General features: G+C 39.6%; 1 long non-coding RNA gene across 2 annotated transcripts; it reads left to right on the forward strand.

Annotated features, from left to right (window-relative positions):
• Nucleotides 1-1258: 1258 nt before the first annotated feature.
• LOC109392733 (uncharacterized) lies at nucleotides 1259-17238 on the forward strand. Of its 2 annotated transcripts, none has more exons than XR_002126116.1 (5): nucleotides 1259-3843; nucleotides 8088-8309; nucleotides 9219-9371; nucleotides 10805-10886; nucleotides 17170-17238. It is a non-coding gene; the product is annotated as an uncharacterized LOC109392733 (long non-coding RNA). The 2 variants fall into 2 exon arrangements; XR_002126115.1 differs by lacking the exon at nucleotides 17170-17238 and adding an exon at nucleotides 14948-15007.
• Nucleotides 17239-17258: the final 20 nt, after the last annotated feature.

Raw genomic sequence — 17258 nt, forward strand, 5'->3', positions numbered from 1 at the left:
AAGGCAGGACCTATTCTTAATCATTTTTTCAGCTTTGCACCTGCCTAGCAGAGTCCAGCTCAAAGTAAGGACTCAAACTTTTTTTTAATTGTAATGGAAAGTACACTTCCTTCCTAGGTTTTGCAAGACTTTCGTAACCATTAAAGGTCCTTATTTCTCTCCCATCTTCAATTGATAACTTTCTATACGAAACAGTTTAAGACTTAACTATATGGTATTTCCCTAACACAACTGTAAAACTAGACCTAGTAGGATGTAGTAAGAACATGAAGAGGCCACTGGACTACCAAGAAAAAAAAAAAGTGCATTCTTGTCCAGGTGTGGTCCTCTCTGGCCCATCCAATAACTTTTCCTTAAGAGTCATTTGTAAAAAGACCTAACAAAACCACCTTTCCTACTTTGGACACAAAATTGATATAACCATTAAATGAGATAATATGTATAAAAGCATTTGATGTATAAAATATGTATTTAATGCTATGCATTAGTACTATTATCTAGAGACATTCAAAACTTATCTGGATTATTAAAATAAAAATTAGGTCACTAACCCCTTTAAGCATTGATCAGAAGTGTATTCAACTAATCCTATGAATGTCTAAAGTAATTGGCTGGAACCTCCCTCCAAAAAGCAAAGGGAGACCTCCCAACTTCCTCTCCAGAAATTTGGGTTGGTGGGGAAGCACTTAGATTGCATTGTTCTGGTCACCTCTGTGAGTCCCTCCAGTAGCTGAAGCACTTCACTTTACAGATTATTTTAGCTCCAGGGTGTACTTTCCCATTCCACAGGGGTAAGGTTTCTTTTGTTTTGTTTTGTGCTCTGTTTGGTTTGTTGAAATAACCCAAATACCTAAAACGCCTACACTGCTTGAAGCTTGAAGTGGACATATTATTATTACCAAGTCTATATAGGCTGAGATGGAGGAAGGACTTGGCAGTAAGTGGAGAGAGGGTGACAAATGAAAGAAGTCTTCAGTTGTTTCCTCATCACCTATAGTATCAACCTGTGGGCAGTGCCTACTGCCAAAAAAAAAAAAGTGCAAGGGATGCTATCTGCCTTTTGTGAAATACTTCAGATAACTCTGTGAGCTACTAGATCTCAATAGTTAAAATGTGATTAATCCAGATAGAGCAATCACAGGTTATTTGAATTTCTTTGTAGTTTATCTATGGCTTAGAGACCCTCTACCTTAGGATAATTCATTTTTTAAAAAATGGAACTGACACAAATAATATGGGACATCTGGTCACCTTAAGAAACTAGAATAGAAAATATATTTTAATTACTGTTTTTCTTTATTGCCTTATTCCTAATTGAGACTTGGAATTACTCAAGACTATTTACATTTATTGAAGGTTAACTGTATTTATTGTATTACCTTGCTCCCCTTATAAAATATCCCTATATCCCATCATAAAGAAACCTGAAATATGATGCAAAACAAATGCAGAACGTAGATTTTACTTCTTGATCCTTAGTCAAAAGTTTCTTTAAAAATATTGAAAGCATCACTCCTTTGTTCACATTAGCATTTTTTCCCCTCACAACCAAAACTGTGATCTTTTACCTTTGAGAGTGTATTTGATTCCTTCATCTATGTATTCTTTTTCACTCTCTTTTACGGTTCTAAGAAAAACCTCACTGATGTAGAAAACCACTGCTGACTGGAAGCAGGTTAAATTGTGGTTGTTTTTTACCATGTTTTGGGCAGCTTGTCAACAAACCACACACGCCAAACAAGGAAGCAAAACCAACTGAAGGGCTCTTAGTCAACTTTCCAATGTGCAGAAGTTGAAGATTAATGGGGGGAAAACTCACAGGAAGTTCATTAACAAAGGATAAACAGCATGCTTGACAGGAGCTATCTTGTGTTTATACCTTCTATGACGATTCATCTTTTTGTGTGATCCTGTTCGTTTTATCTTGTGGTTTGGAGACTTGTTCTCAACTCTGTATTTTAGAATCATTTGAAGGGCTTTTAGATAATATCAGTACCTCGTACCCAGAGATGATAACTTAATTGTACAGGTTTACACACTGAGGTTGTTTGGTTTAGAATATACTATTTGAGTAAATGAATTAAAGATCATTTGAGGTTTCCTTGGTGGCTAAAAGCCTCAAGAATGTTTAGTTACAGTGTCCTCCCTGGACCAAAAAAATAAATTGTTTAGCCAATTAGAATCGACCCTTAGAAATACATGAATTGATTTGGAAGAACTGGACCCTGAAGGTATAGGCTTTCTTTTTGAATGGCAGAGATGACACAAATTGACTTTAAAAAGACAGCCCTGGTCACAGGCTAGGTGTCCTGAGATCGGCCTTTTACGACCTTTGCACTAAAGGACTCTGCTTAAGACCCACCTATAAGGAGATACTATAGCTCGGTGATTATGAGATCAAATGCTGGAGCCAGCCTGTCTGGGTTTGAAGCCTAGCCCTGGCACTTACCACCTAGGTATCTTGAACAAGTTAAGGTACTTAACTTCTGTACCTGAGTTTCCTCATCCATAAAATGAGGATCACACAGCACCTATCTCTTAGTTTTGTTGTAAGGATTAAATGAGTTAATGCACTTATGGAGCCTGGAACATATTAAGCCCTCATTGTGTTATTATTATTCCAGCTTCCCCTAGAAGGGAACTCTTAATAGTTCTCAAAGGAGCCACTCTTTCCTGCCAGTCACATAAATCTTACAGTGCTTGGATCTTGAGGCCTATAACTGGGGAGAAAGGAGACAAGAAGTCTTTCCTTCTCTGCCTACTGACGTCTAATAAATAAACGTACACCTCCCAAATAAACTACTGTCTGCCTTGAGAGTGCAACAGTAAGGGCTGAGTTTGGCTGTCTCCTACAGCCGAGTTTAGGAAAGAGAGCAAATGCAATGTTTTTCTTGGTGAAATAGATCTTAAAGGATAGATCTTAAGTTGTGGTGACAAGCCCTGGGAAGGTTTTTGTTTTTGTTTGTTTGTTCATTTGTTTTTTAACTTGGTGGAAAGCTAGTGGTCACAGTAGATTCCTGCGACCTACTTTTGGTGCACAGCTTTGATTGGATATGAACCAGGTCATAAGAAACATGCGCAAATGATAACTGAATGTCTCATGCTATGATTTCTCTTCAGAGCAGAGTTAGCTTAAACTGTTTAGTGCTTATGCTCTCCCAGACAAAGATACCCACCTTTAGTAAGGGAAGTATTATGCAAATGAAGGGATGAAAGTTAGCTGAGCTTCTCCTGTTGAAGGAGGTGTCAGACCAAGACCATGAAGCACATTTGGCCCCCCCTCAGTGAACTCTTGAGGACCTTTGCAGAGCCCAGTTTGAAACTACAGTCCTGTAAGTTTATGGGTAAGCTTCTAATTAAGTCCAGGCTACAGGATTTGGCTTCCACTTAACCTCTCTATCCTCAGCCTTCACCCCTCCTCCTTCACTGCCTTCGTGCACACCTTTACTAAGGCTGCTCTCTCTCCCTCTGCTCACTCTGTATCATCTTTACTCAGCTCAAGATTCTCCATTTCCACAAAAGCTTCACTGAATTGCTAGTTTAGGCAAAGCATTCTTTCTCAGATTTCTCATAGTTCCGTATCCATAACTCTGTTAGCATGTTCCCTACTGAATAAATAAAATAATCTGTTTGTCTTCTTGACAGTAAAGTGAGTTCCTGGGCCTCGGGAAGTATGCTTTATTCATTCTTCATCTCCAATATTCAGAACAGTGACTAGAATAAAAGAAGGCACCAACTTGTCTGATACACTGAGCTGAAGGCAGTGTCACGAGGACCAGAGAAAAAGGAAGATTTGGAAGATGCGTGGAGAGCAGAATCTACAGGACTCGAAATAATTATATGGTAGGAACAGCAAGGACATAGGGAAAGGGGAGAAAGTGGAGGCGATGCCAAAACTTTTACCATAAGCAGCTAGGTAGGTACATGATGGTGCCATTAACCAAGATAGGCAGAGCGGGGGGTGGGGGGGCTGGGGGGAAGACAGATATGATGGGGTAAGTGGGTGTGTCTGAGATGTCAATGGGCGTCACCATCCATGGGCAGGTTTTTCTGTGAACCTGAGTTTTAGCTCTTGTGAATAGTGCTGCTATGAACACGGATGTGCAGACTGTGCTTTCAGTTCTTTAGGGTATATACTCAGAAGTGGAATTGCTGGATCATATGGTAATGCCAGCACACTGTTTTCCACAGCTGCTGTACCACTTTAGTTTCCCACCAACAGTGCACAAGGGTTCTAATTTCTCCAAATCCGCACTAACACTTGTTCTTTTCTTTTTAAAGATTTTTATTGGGGAATTGGGGGAAGGGAACAGATAAGTTGTTGTCATTTTGTTCTTCAGTCTAGTTGTGGAGGACATTGCTTCACTGGCCCAAGTTGGTACCATCATTGCACTCTTCCTGGGTGAGGCAGATCAGTTGCCAGCTTCTGCGACTCACGGCTGCCCAGCTCCAGGTTGAGCTGTTGTTCAGCATCTTAGCTGTGGAGGGCAGTGTCACTGGCCCTAATATGTGGGATCCAAACCGGGGCCCTCTGGCGTCCCAAGCCAGTTCTTAACCATCGCGCCACTCGGCCGGCCCCTTTTTTTTTTTTTTTTTTTTTTTAATATTAGCTTCCCTACTAGGTGAGTGATGGTGTCTCAATGTAGTTTTGATTTACGCTTCCCTAATGGTTAGTGTTGTTGAGCTTCTTTCCATGTGCTTATGGGCCATTTGTATATCTTCTTTGGCGAAATGTCTATTCAAGTCCATTGATGATTTTTGAATCAGGTTGTTTGTTCTTTTGTTGGTGATTTCTGAGGGTTTTCTCTGTATTCTGGATGTTAATCCTTTATCAGATACATGCTTTGTATATATTTCTCCCATTCCGTGGGTTGCTTTCTTACTCTCTTGGTATTGTGATTATTATCACTTTTATTATTATTATTTGAAGTAACAAATTATCCATGCGATACATGGTGTAATGGGAAGAGTACTATATCAGGAGACTTGATTTCAAGTTCAGTTCTACATTTATTAGTTCTGACCATTTGATCAATAATACTGAGGCACAGAGTCCTGGTTTTGATTTCCAGGTTTACCACTTATTAGCAACCTGACCGCAGGTAGATTTTTTGAACCTTAGTTACCTCATCTGTAAAATGGGTACAATAAATCCCACCTTGTATGTTCTTGTGAGATTAACAGTACTATGTATAGGGCCGGCCGAGTAGTGCGATGGTTAAGAACTGGCTTGGGATGCCAGAGGGCCCTGGTTCGGATCCCACATGTGATGGCCAGTGACACTGCTCTCCACAGCTAAGATGGTGAACAACAGCTCAACCTGGAGCTGGGCTGCTGTGAGTCGCCGGCGACAGCGTAGGCTGCAGCCCCTTTGGCAGTGGGTTGCCATGGGCTACCGTGTGTAGCCAGCAGCCAGCGTGAGTGGCCATCCAGAAGCCGGCAACTGATCTGCCTCACCCGGGAAGAGCACAATGATGGTGCCAACTTGGGCCAGTGAGGCGACGTCCTCCCCAACTAGACTGAAGAACAAAAAGGAGAGCAACTTGTCTGATCCCCTTCCCCAATTCCCCAGCGCTGTTCCCATACCCCCAATTCCCCAATAAAAATCTTTAAAAAACAAACAAACAAACAAAAAAACCAATACTATGTATAAAAAGCACCTGGCACAAAGAAGGTGATTATTATTTGATATTACTTTAGTGGGTTCCCCCACTTCAGGTTGCTTTAGTTGTATACTTCAGTGATTTAGGGAGAGATTATCCTAGAATGGTTTTTATCCCGGTAAAAAATATGGAGATGAATTAGTGCCATCCAAGGAATAAGGATAAGTAATAGGGGACTGGGATGTAGCTTTGTCGGATACCTTTGATAAAGCAAAAAGAGATGGAAAAGACAGCAATCTATTATGTTTAATTGCAATTTCAAAACCTTGCTTTTTGGTCCAAAATGTTTAATATCAAACTGTTTGATGACATTGGCGGAAAGAGCAGAAATTCCTTTCATCATAGCAAATGGAAATGTAATAAGGAGAATCATTTGATAGCAAATGTTTGTCTTTCTCCATACATATATGTATGAGGAGTATTTTAATAACATTTTTTGGATGATTGAGGATATTTTTGTTTCATATAATGCTCAACAAAGAATAATTTCTTAAAGGCTAGTTACAATATGGAATATGAAAATATATCAATGAACTTTTCATACTGTTATATTAAAATTTAGTTGTCTATCTCACACCTTTTTTTTTTTTTAAAGATTTTATTGGGGAATTGGGGGAGGGGAACAGACAAATTGCTGTCCTTTTGTTCTTCAATCTGGTTGTGGAGGATGTCGCTTCACTGGCCCATGTTGGTATTATCATTACACTCTTCCTGGGTGAGGCAGTCACTCGCCAGCCATTGGACAGCTGCTCAGAGCGGCTCATGGCAGCTCACAAAAGTGCGTGCTAGATGCAGGCCAGCCCCACTGCAGCCCACACCGTTGCAGGTAACTCATGGCAGCCCAGCTCCAGGTCTAGCTGTTATTCACCATCTCAGCTGTAGAGGGCGCAGCATCACTGGCCCTCATGTGGGATCTGAACCGGGGCCCTGCTGCTCAGACCTGGCGTCCCAAGCCAGCTCTTAACCAATGCGCCACTTGGCCGGCCCCTATCTCACACCTTTAATGGATCTTTAACCCATGCCTGATTTTGTAACATTATGTATTGGTCATTTGGAAAATAGTGCTAGCTATGTATATCTTCCAACTGTTGACAAATTTTATTACACAGTATCAAAAAATCACATGTGTTAATCTTGCCACCCATCTCATCAGAAATTCTCTGTGTTTTGGGAAGCTGTCAAGCTGACAGGTGGATACAGAGCTTCCAAAATTCTGATTTTTGCCTGAATGGTCGAATTTTATCATTGGCAACAAATACTGTCAGTTATTTTCCTAGAAGATGCAGGTTTACTTGGCTTGTTTTTAGAAAAATGTCTGCCAGATTTTCAAGTCTAAAAAAACATGGTTTGTTTTCAATTGTTCTTTCAAGTAAAGATGGGGTTTCATTTTTAAAAGCAGCTAGTTCAGCACACAATTCAAACAATCACTCGTGCTTTTCCTCAAGACAACCATCAGACCTCTGTGTGTAGCAAGTGCTTTGTGTGTATTTCTCGTTTTGCCACACAGAATTTTGAAAAGATGTGTACTCAAGGGGTGAAGTTTAATATAAAAGTCAGTGTTTTTTATTGCTTAAAGACTTCTTAAATGAAACTGACTTTTTCTTTTCCTGTAAGTGTGTGGTGGTGGAGAATATAGTAACTACCAATGCTTTAATTCATGCCAAGGCTCTTGCGATTTAACCCACCATTGTTTTTGTACTTTCAGTGCAAATGTGAACACACTGAAAAAATTCAAATAATGCCTTAGTGTTATTAAGAAAATATTTTAGACCTTTTGGCCTCTCTGAGATATTTTTCATGGACCACACTTTGAGAACTGATGATCTAGAATGCGAACTCCATGTAAGTAGTGTTTGTTTTCTTCACCATTATATTTTCAATGCTGGTGTATCTAGAAGAGTGCCTGGCACACGGTAGATGATTAATAAATATTTCATAAATGTGTTAATAAAACAAGGACAGATGAGAGGTTAATCCTTTGAGGAAAACAGAATAATAACTTAAAATGTATGTTGTTGTTGTTTTTTTACTACATATGGCTTGATAATTAACTGACACATTACACAAAATTGTATGAAAATTTAGTTTCATATTTGCCATTTCCTTTGCTGACTATTCCACCGACTCTTAAATTATGAGCAAAAAGAGTAAAGGACCTTTGTGAAGGAAGAAATGTAACATGTGCCAAAATTACATAACAAATGCTATTTTTTCTTCATAGAAACACAGAGTTGAAATGCCTTTAGAGTTCATCTAGGCCAATTCTTTCATTGTTACAAATAGAAAACTAAGCTGTCTGGGGCTGGCTCAAAGTCATAGTGACCAGACTAAAGTTTGGGGTCTGTCACATCCTCTGCTGCACATAGCAATGATAGAAATGATCATGGGAAGCAAGAGAAGAACTCGTGTGTATTTTCCCTATAGGATATGGCCAAGCAAGCTCAGAGTGAAATCCTTAAACCAGTCTGTGGGCACTTCAGGACGGAGGAGGGACTTGCAGCCAGAGGAGAGAACACCTGTAGCTGTACGTCCTGATAGAGCACCTTGCTCCTCCCCCACACAGCTCAGGCTGGAGAGATGCAAAAGCTGCAGAGGGAGTCAGCTAGTCCCATGGAACTGTGGCGAGGAAAAGAGCGAGGCTCAGAAGTAAGTGAGGAGGGCCTGATCCGAAGGGGAGGGCCCTGGAGCTGTGCTGTGTAGTAACATAAATGGGGTCAGAGACCGGAAAAAGCCCCGACAGAGCAGAATGTCTGGCATATTTCAGCAGGGAGCTACTGGCATTTTGCATGGAACTGTCCTGCACATTGCAGAATATGTGCCATCCCTACTCTCCCCCCATCAAATGCCAATGAGTCCCCAAGTCACTGTGACCACTAAAAATGTCCTGCACATTTCCAAATGCCCACTAGGGGGCTGGTATTGCCTCAATGACGATTTATCACATACTGACTAATAAACACACTTCCTGATGAATGTGGTAGAATGCAATTTGGAGAAAATAACGTTTCTCTTCACAGGCCTTTTGGTCCTCTTCCCCACCACCAGTCCTCCACCCTGACCCACTGAATCAATAGGATTCGTTGCTCCAGGGTGAGGTGAGCACAGCCAAGAACAAAGAGGACACCAAAGTTTCCGAGTACAATTCTGAAATGAAAGCTGAAACGGTTGCTTTTTATTATAAGGGCAAGTTTCTTGAAAGAGGAAACATGGTTTTTGAGTCCTAAATGAGTAAGGGCTTGGAGGGCTCAGGGCAGAGCGTTTACACATGAAGCAAAGAGTTGGGAGGTATGGAATTGTCTATCAGAAGGAAACAAAAGGCAGAAGATCCGAGGGCATGACTAGCATTTAGATGTCGTGCCCTCTGCCCACTCTCCTCGGTCAGCTAAGAGAACAGGCCATTCCCTGGGAGAAGACGGGAGGGGCTTCAGTGCAGAGAGGACCCAGTAGGCCTCACTGAGAAGGCCCTGCTCACCACACAGCTGAGGCAGAGTGGCGGACCTTCCCCCCTCCCCACCAGTATACTGGGCATCCAACACTTTCCCCCACCCCCAAAAGCAGCACAGAAGTGGTTGAGAGTGGGCTCACAATGACGGACAGAAGGGTGAAGCTAGCAAAGATGGATGCAGACGTGGCAGCAATGGAAGAGAGCTGAAACCCGACTAGAGGGAATTGTCCGTCACAGCAGATGCTGGACCCGGTGCCTCAGAGGTCAGTACAACCAGTGAAACCCCAGAAAAGGAAAGGAGGGGCAGGGGGGGACTGAGTTTAAATCTGTTCATTGCAAAGTTTACGTAGAAGGTCAGGTTTTAGGCTCCTAACTGGAAAGGGGCCTCAGCAACTCAGTGCGATAATAAGGAAATCAAGCGCTCAGAAAATTCATCCTTAGTAAGTTCATGAATATTTACCCCCTCTTTAGTGAAGCCCTCTAAATTTGAGGGAGGCATCTAGGTGCCACATGTCAGCTGTTCGCCTTGTTCAGGGTTAATTATTTGTGTGACTTGGATGACTATGTATTGACAAACAAGTGCTTTTACTTCTATGTGGTTGTAGATCCCACTGACATAGCCCCCAACCGTCTAGAGGCTGAAGATCAGTTATCAGTGGATGAGACACTTCAGTTGGAATCTGTCCATTCTTTTAATCAATGAACCATTTACTCTCTATTTGGTATAAAGTGTAGATTTAAAATTAACTGTCACTAAGAAGGCAATGAACACTTAGACCTTAGGATAGTTTTCACGAGACATCCTCCAAAGCATCACACTTTCTAAGTTGAGAACCGTAGTGTCAATTCAGAGAAATTCCACCTCGGATTTGACTAAATATCCAGGAGCAAATGATGTTCTCTTTGTACATACTCCTATAGAGATTTTTTTTAAAAATTGAGGTGTCATTCACATTCAGATTTCAAATTTGAAAGACATACCTGGTGAATACAGGGTGCCTGTAGAGGTGACCAAAGTGGACACTCCTATTTTATTGCACACACTCACCCCACAGAAGCCTACATTTGATTTCTTTGTTTTGATACTGGTAAGAAACTCATCTTGTACATTAGTAATTTTTACCTTTCTCTCCAGAAAACAAGAGAATTTTAGTTTGTACTCAGAGAATGCCAAAATAGTCTGAAAAGCAAACAACAAAGTCTTAGGCTGTCATAAGCACGTATTTTATGGGGACTGTTGTTTAGGAAATTCTGGGGTTTTTTTGTTCTGAAAGAACACAGTGGCTGTGTTCTAATACACCTCTAGTTTTGCAAGGAGGTCCTGTAAAATTTCGTGGTCTCATTATTAAATATGTGGGTTTTTAAGGGCAGCCTCCTTGACTTGTGTTGAAACCAAGTGGTAAAATGAAGGAATGTGCTGAAGTTTATTTCATTGAATACATGAGACATTTTGTGGTTGAATTTTTATTACTCGATTCATGAAAAGATCTGCAAGTTTGGATTCGAGGTTATTTATTATAACCTTGTGGTTCATTCTGTTCCTTAGAAGCTTTTCATTCTGCTTTTTATTTGTTTATTTGTTTTACTTTTCAGTGAAAATAAGTTGGTAGCTTGAATGGAATCCATGCTTTAGATATGTAAAGAATAAAGATAGAAGACTTCTTAGACTTCTTAATCATATTAATGTGTTCTCTAGGTGAAGACAGCTGAGGCCCAAATAGAGCAGAAGGACGGTTGTGAATGCAGAATTTCTTTTCTTCTTTTGATTGCTTCATTCTGTAAGTAACAAAAACACATGAACCCTAAAATTCTAAGGACTAACTTTTAAACTGAACATTTCATTGTAAAGTGGATATTAGTCACTGAGTATGCCAAGCAACTTATTTCTTGCACTTGTAACTACCTTTTCAAACTAGCTAAAAACTGATAAGGAGCTCTTGGGAAACTCTTACCAGTCATTGCAAAAAACAGTTTAACCCATCGTAATCGGGTAAAGGTTTAAAAGGCCTAAATTCCTAAAAGCCTTAGGGGATTTTTGTTTTCTATTTGCTAAGTATTCTGTATAGGAATCTTTTTTTTTTTTTTTTACAACAAATCCAGGGTTAAGATATCTTTTTGTTCATGTGATATACTGAGTGCTTTTGCAGCCTACGAAAGAGATGGTTGCTTAAGCGGACACTGTAGAATGATGCAGGAAGTGTTGATTAGAATTTGCACGTTTGCTCTGAGTTTGTGAATTCCGAGCAGGTTTATGTACAGGAAGTAGCCGCTCTTCCACGACTGTTCAGCTCTAGAGCATGGCCACCTGTGTGTGTTTTCTATTGATGACTGCTGTTAATATTGTAGTGTATAGCCTTCCTGTCTTTTCCTCTCTTCATATAAATTTTTTAATTTGCAAAGTTAATCTCATAGTTTACTTGCTACTTCATAATCTTTTTGTCATTATCATTGTATTATTAATTTAAAAAAATGTTCAACATGTCAGATAATCCATCATCTAGCTACACCATAATTTATTAAACTACTTTTATATTGTTAGACAGGCTATTTCCAATTTTTAGCTATTATAATTATTGTTGTGACTCGTATCTTGAGCGTCAATCTTTGGGCACATTCTATTTATTTCTTATAGGTAAATTCTCAAAAATAATATTGTTGGGTCAAAAGGCAAATATTTTTAAATGATCACATGTAATTTACCACCTTAAAATAACCACTAGCAACAATTTGATGCGTATTTTTCATCTTGAAATATTAATATGTATATGCATGAATCTATCTCTATACATCTTTTTTTAGGTTGTTTTATGTATGAGGGATGTATTGAAGGGTTTTAAGCAGAGGAATGATATGATTTGATTTTCATTTTAGAAGGATCACTCTGGCTGCCCTGTTGAAAACAGACTATTGGGAAGCAGGGGTAGAAGCGAGGAAAGTTAGGATCTATTGCAGGAATCCAGGAGAGAGATCAGAGTGGCTCGCAGCAGGGGGCAGCAGTGGAGGGAGTGAATGATGGTCAGATTCAGGATATATTTTTACAGGAAGACAGATTGGTTGTGGAGTATGAGAGAAAGAAAGGAATACAGATCAACTCCAAGTTTTGGAGACCTGAACAATTGGAGGGATGGTGTTGACATTAAGTACCAGAGGAAAGGCTGGAAGTGGAGGAGGCTTGGGGAGAGGGAAGAACAATTTAGTTTGGAGAAAGTGAGCCTGCGATGTCCAGTAGGCTGTTGAGTGTATGAGTTTGGAATTCTGGAGCGAGGAGGCATTGGAAATATAAATTTGAGAATCACTGGCGTATAGATGATATTTAAAGCCAGGGGACTGGGTGAGATTCTCGCGGGAGTAAGTACAGATAAAGAGAAGAGGGACCAAACACTGGGAAGGGGGGATCATTCCAACATGAAGAGCACTTACTATGCACGAGGCACTGTTCTGTGTGCTTCGCATAGATTATAGGTTGACTCATTTGATCTTCAAATCAACTCAATGAAGGAATACTATTATCATCTCCCTTTTACAGAGGAGGAATCTGAGGCACAGGTAAAGTTAGTAAGTCAATAACTATTTCACAATATGAATTGATTAAATAAGTGTTAACTTCCTTTTTGAATAATGCAAACTTATTTTTAAATAAATCATGTAACTTTTTCTGCACAAGCTTTATCCATTTTGTCTTAAAAATCTTAGTAGTTATACATTCCAGTTATACTTTAAAGAATTAACATGACTCATCTGTTCAAAGGTACTTTTCTTTCCAGCTGACAACACATTCTAGAAATATTGAGGAAAGACTGAAAAAAAGAAAAAAACCACATTCAAAAAGGAGAAAAGGAGAGCCATTTTTAGTGCTCAATATTTCTTTTTTTTTTTTTTTTTTAAGCTGAGCCATCCTGCTACCTGTTGGCAGCTCAGCGGCTGCTCAGCTCGGGCTGGACTCGAACTGCTGTTGCTCAGAGCTCAAACTCTTGAGCGAGCTCTTAACCAACTGAGCCACTCGGCCGGCCCTAGTACTCAATATTTCTTAAAGACATTGCCTTTATTTGCTTTCATGTGTCCCTTCCTCAAGAACCATGCATTCTCTAATTATATTTAAGGGTGGGAGAGAGAAGTTAATAAAGGGAAATTGTCATCACTCCTAACACCTTCCCTGTAATGTATTCAGCATTATCTCAATGGGAGAATTTCTAAGGCTATACCTCACCCTTAACAGAAATGTACATAGACAGGGAAAGACAAAAATCACTATGGTAGGTTAATCATTACAGAAGGCTTCCAGAAAAAAAATATTTTAAATTGTCCTTTTGGTTCCCTGGAGATTTTTACACATTGTCACAAGGATGTGCATGAATGAACTTGCCCTGTGCTTTTCTGCCTTTTGGCCTTCCTTGGGAAAAGGGTTATTGTGAAAAGGGAAGTAGGTAGGGGAACTTGCAAAATGTTTTTTTCAGACAGATAACCTTTAGGAAAAAGGACAAATGGAAGTTGAGGATCTCAAAATAAAGATTTCCCAACCCACAGTGCTCCTTGGAAAGTTTTCACATACTTTTGTGGGTTCCTGTAACTGAAGTTGTAGACTATTATCTTAAATAATTCTGATAGGGAAAAGAAAAAGAGAGAGAGAGAGAGAGAGAGAGAGAGAGAGAGAGAGAGAGAGAAGGAGAGATCGATCTTGAAAAAACAAGAGTGACTGCAGAGAAATTGCTCTGTTGAACCCAAAATATGAGACAATGGATAGACATATACATTTACCTAAATACTACAGAGATGCATGATCCTTGAATAACAATGTCAGGAAAAGCAGAATCTAAAACGAACTTAGAGACGTGAAAAGTAGTAAAAAAAAAAAATCAAAAAGGATCCTTTTAAGGTCATGTTCATAGCAACAGCATAAACATAAAGGCTCTGGGGAAAGATGATGTAATGTTAAGATAACAGAGAAAGCAGAACCAAAGTTTCTGTTTTTCTATTCTTCTCTCACTAACTACCTACAAATGGAAAGAGTGAAAGAGTAATGGTGGGAGGGAACCTAAATGCAGGGAAGGTAAGAAATAATTTAATTTAGTCATTTTAATACGTTTGTTTTTATGCCCAGATAAAATGTAATCTGAGATACTCAGAGCACTTGAAATTGTAACCATGCAACCACAGTTAATCTTAGAAAACAATTTTATGAATTGAAAGTCAGCAAAGATTAAGAATCAATGCTATCGAACTAACCTGCCATCTAGGAACTTAGTAGTCAATTTAAGACCTAGGCTTTGTATCTTTTTCATCTAAGATTACAATTGACCTTTGAACACATGGGTTTGAATTGCATGGATTTTTTTCCACTAAATACCAGTACTGTTTTCAATCTGCCGTTGGGAGTCTGCAGATGCGGAGGGCAGGCTGTATGAATTGATCTGCACCCTTTTATATAGGATACACGAGCATCCTCAGGTTTTGGCATCTGTGGGGCAGTCCTGGAACCAATCCCCCTCAGATACCGAAGGGGCAACTGTAGTAGTTAAGTATTGGGAGAGTCAAAAGTTACCCAGGGGTTTTCGACTGCATGGAGTGTCGGCGCCCTTACCTTCTGTAGTGTTCAAGAGTCAACTGTATATTGGAGCAGTTCTCCAATATTTGCTATTAAATATTCTTCTGTACTATAATTTTTAAAAGCTATGTAGGGCTCAATTATATGAATATACCCTAAATGACTTAGTCCACCATAGCCTGTTTACACTGTTTCACATTTTTGGTTTTTCAAAACAATATTGGAGTTACGATCATTTTACATAGAACTTTGTCAATTATTATTATTATTATTATTATTATTATTATTTATTTTTAGGTCAGATTCCCAGAAGAGGAAGAAATGAATCAAAGGACTTCATATTTCAAAGGCTTTTTAATAAGTATCACCAAAATTGCCTGTAGAAAGAAGTAGCTATTTATATTCTCAACAATAATAATGAATACCTATTTTTTCAACTCTTATCATTACTGGAAGATTTTGGTAGAAACACTTTTTTTTTTTGCTGATTTTTTTTTATTGTGGTAAAATAGACATAACATACAATTTACCATTTTAACCATTTTAAATGTACAGTTCAGTAACATTAAGTATATTCATAATGCTGTGCAGCTGTCACCATTATCTATTTCCAGAACTTTTTCAGCACCCCAAACAGAAACTCTGTACCTATTAAACAAAGAAAAACTAAAACAAGTAATTTTTAAAAATACTGCCATTTTCTTGCTGTATGTCATTTAATCCCATCAGCAATATTCTTCCCCATTCCTAAGACCTTGGAATTCTTCTGTGTTAGTCAGACTAGGACAGGCTATACGGTGGTAACAAACAACTCCACAATCGTGTGACTCACACAGCGAGAGTTTATTTCTCACTCAGCTTACATATTCTATGCCAGTCGGTGAGTGTGTCTCCTTCTCATAGTCTTTTAGAGGTTCAGGCCAGTGGAGGCCCAGTCAGTCACTTAATTGCTTCAGCATTTGGAACATGAGGATTTCATGGTTTCCAAGGCAGGGCAAGAGAGTGCTGTAGAGCCTTGCACTGGAAATTGAATGCTTCAGCCTGGAAATGACACGTGACACTTCCATGATAGCCAGAAGACTTGGTTAGAACTGGTAACAGATGGTACAGCAGAGGGTGGCAAATAATTCCTCCCATGTTGCCTAAAAGAGAGAAGGGCTAGATATGGGTAAGCGCTAGATGTCTGTATGTCTTCAATCGTATCCTCATTGATACAAACTGGCTTCATTTAACTATTTGCAAAGCTTTTTTTTTTTTTCTCTCTGTTAAGGGAGCCCACACATTAATGTTTCACTTTATGTAATGCCACAAGAAATTCTGGAATAAGAAGTGAAAAGAATTAATTTAGAAGAACAGTCATTTGATCTAAGTAAAAAGTCACATGTCACAGTGTGAAATGTAAACATCCTGCTGTGGTTTAACCATGTTAGATTGCCATCTTTGGGTCCAGTTTTCTTAATAACATGTAACTTTTGAAGTAGGTGCTGATGCTTTTCCAGTAGCACTGGGCCCTCTGGTTTCCATGTGGTTGGGCATATCACTGTGGATGCCCCACGGAGGATGATAAATGTTGACACATGCTTTACAAGTTCATTAGCAAGTGTTTTGAGAAATGGGAAATCAGTACTTAATTTTTCATTAAACACTCACTCCTTTTAGCTCATTCCTGCCAAAAGGTTTATTTTGTCCAAAAAAAAGAAAAAAAAGAAAAAAAATCCAAAAAACAAAGTAGTGCTACCAAACAGTAAAGTTTTTAAATAGTTGTCGGTTTGTACAATACAGTAAAGGCCAAATAATTATAGCAATGAAGTGCAGATGACTCCATGTGCTCGGCGGCAGCCCTGCTAACGCTTCCTTTTCTGGCACATCTTACACTCAACCTATGATTGTCGAGGCTTTCTGTTGACTCTGCTGAGTGGCCTGGCAGCTTCCTTCATCTTGCAGGTTGCTAAACTGCAAGGGCCTTTCTAAAGCTGGCTGGCACACCAAATAGCCAGCAAGTATAGCAGTGTCAACCACTTCTCCTATGGTCACTGCAAAGACTAGCTGTCCCTATCTGATCATATCTCAGAGAGCTCTATTTTACCAACAACTGCCCTTCATGCTGTTTTTGAAACTATGCGTTGGTGACATTGCTCTGGAAAGGTCAAGAAAAAACGAGATAAGTTATCCTTCGTCATCTTTCAGATTATCCACATGCCAAAGTGAGGACTCTGTTCACTGCACATGTGTCTTACTCACGACTAGATAGATGAGCCTGCGGCAGGAGTTGGAAATACAGGGGAGAAGTGCGGCAAACCAATCCCAGTTTATTAAAAATAAATTTTCCCATGCAATTATTTATAGTAAACTCCATTTAGAAATGAAAAACCCAGGGGATAATTATAAAAGGGAGAGGATGCCAGACAACAGGCATGAAGGAGGCCAGTTCTAGGGGAAAGGAGGTGTGTTAGGCTTCTCCAGAGAAGCGGACCAATAGGACATGGGAATACATATACATACATTTGTTTATTTTATAGGAACTGGCCCACGTGGTTACAGAGGCCAAGAAGTCCCACAATCTGCCATCTACAAGGTGGAGAACCAGGAAAGCTGGTGATGTAATTCA

Source organism: Hipposideros armiger, unplaced genomic scaffold (genome assembly GCF_001890085.2).
Source record: "Hipposideros armiger isolate ML-2016 unplaced genomic scaffold, ASM189008v1 scaffold_346, whole genome shotgun sequence".
Classification (NCBI taxonomy): Eukaryota; Metazoa; Chordata; class Mammalia; order Chiroptera; family Hipposideridae; genus Hipposideros; species Hipposideros armiger.